Genomic DNA, 6169 nt, shown 5'->3' on the forward strand with positions numbered 1-6169 from the left:
TGAAAAGGGCAATAAAATTTATAAGCCTCTACCCAGGGTAAGTATGAAAAAAAGAGAGAGGACACAAATTACTCATACAGAAATGGAAGGGAGGACATAACTACAGATCCCAAAGACAATAAATGGATAATAAAGGAATGTTATGAACAACTCTGTGCCACAAAATTGACAGAAATGGACCAGTTCCTTGAAAAAATAATCTGCCAGACTTTGTACAAGATGAAATAAGCAATCTGAATAGGCCTGTATCTATTAAAGACTTTGAATCAATAATTAATAACCTTCCACAACAGAGAGCACCAGGCCCAGATACATTCACAGGTGAATTCTATTAAAGATTTAAGTAAGATATCATACCAATTCTCTTTTAGAGGATAGAAGCAGAGAGAATACTTCAAAACTCATTCTATGAGTCCAGCATTACACTAATACCAAAACCAGGCTAAGACAATTAAAAAAAAAAGTTACAGACCAGTATCTCTCATTAACACAGATGCAAAAATTCTCAACAAACTATTAGCTAATCAAATCCAACAATATACAAAAAGAATTATATACCACGTACCAAATAGAATTTATCCCAGGCATGCAAGGCTGGGATTTAACATTTGAAAGTCACTTAATGTAATCCATCACATCAACAGACCAGAAAGAAAACCACATGATCATATGAATAGATGCAGAAAAAGAATTTACAGAATCCATCAGGCATTGTGATAACAAAACTAAACAAATGAAAGAACCTCTCAGTAAGGCAGAAATAGAGGGGAACATCCTGAACTTGATAACAGATACCTACAAAAAACTTATAGCTAACATTATATTTAATGGTGAGGTACTCAAAGCTTTACCACTCAGATCAGGTACAAGAGAAGGATGTCCCCCTCACTTCTTTTGAACATTATACTGGAAGCCCTAGCTAATACAATAAGACAAGTAAAGGGAATAAAAGGTATACAGATTGGTAATAAAAAAGCAAAACTGTCTTTGTTCACAGATGACATGATCATTTATGTAGAAAACCCCAAAGAATCAACAACAGTGACAAAACCCTGGAACTAATAAGCAGTTATAGCAAGGTTGCAGGATAGAAGACTAATATGCAAAAGTCAATCATTTTCTGTATACCAGCAATGAATAAGTGAAATTTTGAAATTAAAAACACCACCAGGGCTTCCCTGGTGGCGCAGTGGTTGAGAGTCTGCCTGCTGATGCAGGGGACATGGGTTCGTGCCCCGGTCTGGGAAGATCCCGCATGCTGCGGGGCGGCTGGACCTGTGAGCCATGGCCGCTGGGCCTGCGTGTCCGGAGCCTGTGCTCCGCAATGGGAGAGGCCACAACAGTGAGAGGCCCACGTACAGCAAAAAAAGCCCAAAAAACAAAAAAAAACCCACCATTTTCATTAGCACCCCCAAAATGTAATAATAGGTATAAATCTAACAAAATATGTACAAGGTCTGTATGAGGAAAATTACAGAACTCTGATGAAAGAAATCAAAGCCAAACAACATAAATGGAGAGATATTCCATATTCATAAATAGGAAGATGCAATCAGTTGTCAACATGTCAGTACTTCGCAACTGGATGTATAGATCTGAGGAAATCCCAATCAAAATACCAGTAATTTATTTTGTGTATATTGACAAACTGATTCTAAAGTTTGTGTGGAAAGACAAATGACCCAGTATCGGCAACAGAAAACTGAAGGAGAACAAAGGTAGAAAGCAGACACTACCCAGCTTCAAGACTTACTATAAAACTATAGTATTCAAGACAGTGTGGTATTGGTGAAAGAACAGACAAATAGATCAATGGAACAGTACAGAGCTCTGAAATGGACCCACATAAATATAGTCAACAAATCTATGACAAGGGAAGAGGCAATACGGCGGAGCAAAGATAGTCTTTTAAACAAAAGATGCTGGAACAAACTGGACATCACATGCAAAATAATGAATCTAGACACAGACCTGACACCCGTCACAAAAATTAACTCAAGATGGATCACAGGCCCAAATGTACAGTGTAAAACTACAAAACTCCTAGGAGCGATAACATAGGAGAACATCTAAATAACTGTTTCGCAATGACTTTTTAGATATAACACCAGTGACACAAGCCATGAGAGAAATAGTTGATAAGCTGGATTTCATTAAAATTAAAAACTCCTGTTCTAAAAAAGACACTGTCAAATGAATAAGAAAAGTGACACACTGGGAGATAATATTTGCAAAAGGTACATCTGATAAAGGAGTGTTATCCAAAATACACATACAACTCTTAAAACTCAACAATAAAAAGAAAAATTAAAAAATGAGCCAAAGACCTTAATGGACACCTTACCAAAGAAGATATATAGATGATGAGCATATGAAAAGATGCTCTGTAAAGCAACAATGAGATATCCCTTCACTTCTATTAGAATGGCTAAAATTCAGGATACTGACAACACTGAATGCTGGCAAGAATGTGGAGTAACTGAAACTCTCCTTCATTGCTACTGGGAATGCAAAATGGTATAGCCACTCTGGAAGACAGTTTAGTAGTTTCTTACAGAGCTAAACATACTTTTACCATATGATCTGGCAGTTATGCTTCGTGTTGTTGACACAAAGGAACTGAAAACTTATGTCTACACAAAGCACATGGATGTTTCTAGTGGCTTTATTCATCATTGCCAAGACTTGGAAGCAACCAAGATATCCTTCAGTAGTAGGTGAATGGATACATAAACTGTAGTTCATCCAGAAAATGAAATATTATTCTATACTAAATAGAAATAAGCTATCAAATAAGTCATGAAAGAGCATGGAGGAAATGTAAATGCATATTACCAAGTGAAAGAAGCCAATGTGAAAAGGCTACATACTGTATGATTCCAAGTATGTGATATTCTGGAAAGAGCTTAACTATGGAGAGAGTAAAAAGATCAGTAGTTTCCAGGGATTGAATAGGTGGAGGACAGAGAAATTTTAGGGCAGTGAAAAGTCCTCTTTATGATACTAGACTAGTGGAACATGTCATTATACATTTGTCCAAAGCCATAGACTGTATAACACCAAGAGTTAACCCTACCTTAAACTATGGACTTCACATGATTATGATGTGTCACTGTACAAGTTGGAGAGCTACCTTTACCTAGCAAAAAACCAATTAAAAATAGAATTGGGCAACTGGTCCCATAAAGAATAGTAATAAGCACTAGAAAATAAGGGAAAGTTAACAGAAATTGATAGATCCATATGGAACTAATAACACAACTTTAAGTTACAAGGAAGACCTAAATAAATAGGATACATTCCTGGATAGGGATACTCAGTACGGTAAGAATGTGATTTCTGTACAGATTAACTTACAAATTCAATACAATGTCAATGGGTATTTTTGACACAACTTCACAGTCTGAGTAAATTTATTTAAAAGTTAAAATGCCTACTAATCCCCAATAAATTTTTGAGAAAGATTAATGATTTTATAAAATCTCACTAGATATAAAAACTTATTCTACACATACAGTAATTAAAACAATGTATTTTGACAAACAAAGAAGCAAAAGATCAATAACCAAAAAATTGGTAGCCCAGAGAAGCAGTTACTTACAGGTGAGATTTCGTATATACTGATGGTGCTATTTCAAGTCAGATTAATGCCTTGAGGACAGCTAGCAATTTTATTGCCCAGCACGGGAGAGGATAGGCTACAATGTGGTAGAAAATTAACCCCAATATTTTAGAGGTTGTAATAAACTCTGTAGAGACGTAGCATAGCTCTGCTTTACTAACAGTGCACTCATCCCCAGCTGTTGTTAGTATTGGCTTCTAACAGCTCTCAACTGAAGATGGAGGGCACTTGGGTGGTAAAACCCTTTGGTGCCATTAATGGATTAGGCTGAAGTTAGATGTCAAGTCAAACAAACAAGCACTTTGTTTTACCTTCTTCTCTGGTACTTCTCTTCCTTCACTTCCTTACAGGCTTTACACAAGAGTACTCACTCAATAATCACTTGTAAAAGAATCCCCTTTATGGGCTCTGATTCTCAAGAACCTGACCTAAGATGACCTAATAAAGCAAAAGATTATTTCTCATTTATATAAAGTATCATGTGATTTGACAGAAGTTCATTTCGACTTGTTGCCTCTGTGATTCAGGCTTCCACCAACTTGTGATGATACCCTCTCAGCATATGACTTACAAGTTCCTGTACGGGGGAAAAAAAAAACTGCACAGAGGAATTGTACCTAGTCCTAACTCACAGGGACCAGAAATGATACAGGTCACTTCCGATCATCGTCCATTGGCCAACACTCAATTTGTGGGGAATGGCAGGTGTAGGAGAGCACAGGAAATAGTTAACGACTCTACTGTCTCTGCCATAGCAGTCCTTCTTAAGAAATAAGTTCAAATTATTTTAAACTTTAAAATAACTTGGTGTGTATGTAGGATGTGGTTACTAATATGCATGTGGATACTAAAATACAAGTGGACCAAAACCTATCAACTATTGAAGTAACTGTAAACAGAGGAGAATATTTTAAAACTTGTTTATGTCAGGACAACATTCTTAAATAAAACATGAACTCTGGAAATTGTCAGGTTAAGTAGAAATTTGGATTTCATGAAAATGTTTATATGAAAGACAATCAGAGATGAAAAGTTATCCCATGTTCGTGGATTGGAATAATTAAGATTTTTAAAATATCCATCCTACCTAAAGCCATTTACAGACTCACTGCAATCCATATCAAGATTCCAATCGCATTTTTTAACAGAAACATGAAAAAACAATTCTAAAATGTATGTGTAATCACAAAAGAACCTGAATAGCCAAATCAACCTTGAGAAAGAACAACAAAGCTGGAGGAATCACACTTCCTGATTTCAAGCTGTAGTATAAAGCTACAGCAATCAAATAGTATGGTACTTGTACCTGATATTAGAGGAAATGCTTTTTAGCTTTTCACTGTTGAGAATGATGTTAGCTGTGGGTTTGTCATATACGGCCTTCATGATGTTGAGACCCTTTCTGGAGAGTTTTTATCATAAATGGGAGTTGAATTTTGTCAAAAGTTTTTTCTGCATCTCTTGAGATCGTCATATGATTTTTATTCTTCACTTTGTTAATGTGGTGTATCACACTGACTGACTTGCAGATATTGAAAAATCCTTGCATCCCTGGGATAAATCCACTTGATCATGGTATATGATCCTTTTAATATATTGTTGAATTTGGTTTGCTAATATTTTGTTGAGGATTTTTGCATCTGTGCTCACCAGTGATGTTGGCCTGTAATTTCCTTTTCTTTCTTTTGGTGATATCTTTGTCTGGTTTTGGTATCAGGGTGCCCAATCTCACCACTTTTATTCAACATGGTATTGGAAGCCTACTCATAGCAATCAGAGAAGAAAAAGAAGTAACAGGCTTCTAAATTGTAAAGGAAGAAGTAAAACTGTCACTGTTTGCAGATGCTGGGATACTGTACACAGAAAATCCTAAAGGTACCACCAGAAACCTACTAGAGCTCATCAATGAATTCAGCAAAGTTTGCAGGATACAAAATTAATATACAGAAATCTGTTGCACTTCTGTACACTAAAAAGGAACTATCAGAAAGAGAAATTGATTTGGAAAGATATCCCATGCTTTTGGATTAGAGGGCTTAATATAGTTAAAATGGCCACATTACCCAAAGCAATCTACAAATTTAATGCGATCCCTATCAAATTACCCATGGTATTTTTCATAGAACTAGAAGAAATAATCCTAAAACTTTTATTGAATGACAGAAGACCCAGAATTGCCAAAGCAATCCTGAGGGTAAAGAACAAAGCTGGAGGCCTAAGCCTTCCAGACTTCAGACAATACTACAAAGCTAAAGTAATCAAAACAGTGTGATACTGGCACAAAAACAGACATATAGATCAATGAACAGGAAATGGAGAGCCCAGAAATAAAACCACACATCTATGGTCAATTAATTGTTGACAAAGGAGGCAAGAATATACAATGGGAAAAAAACAGCCTCTTCAACAAATGGTGTTGGGAAAACTGGACAGATACATGCAAAACAATCAAACTGGACTACTCTCTCACACCATGCACAAAAATAAATTCAAAAATGGACTGAAGACTTAAGTGTAAGAACCGAAACCATAAAACTTGTAGAAGAA

This window comes from Mesoplodon bidens, assembly GCF_964165515.1.
Source record: "Mesoplodon bidens genome assembly, chromosome: 9".
NCBI lineage: Eukaryota > Metazoa > Chordata > Mammalia > Artiodactyla > Ziphiidae > Mesoplodon > Mesoplodon bidens.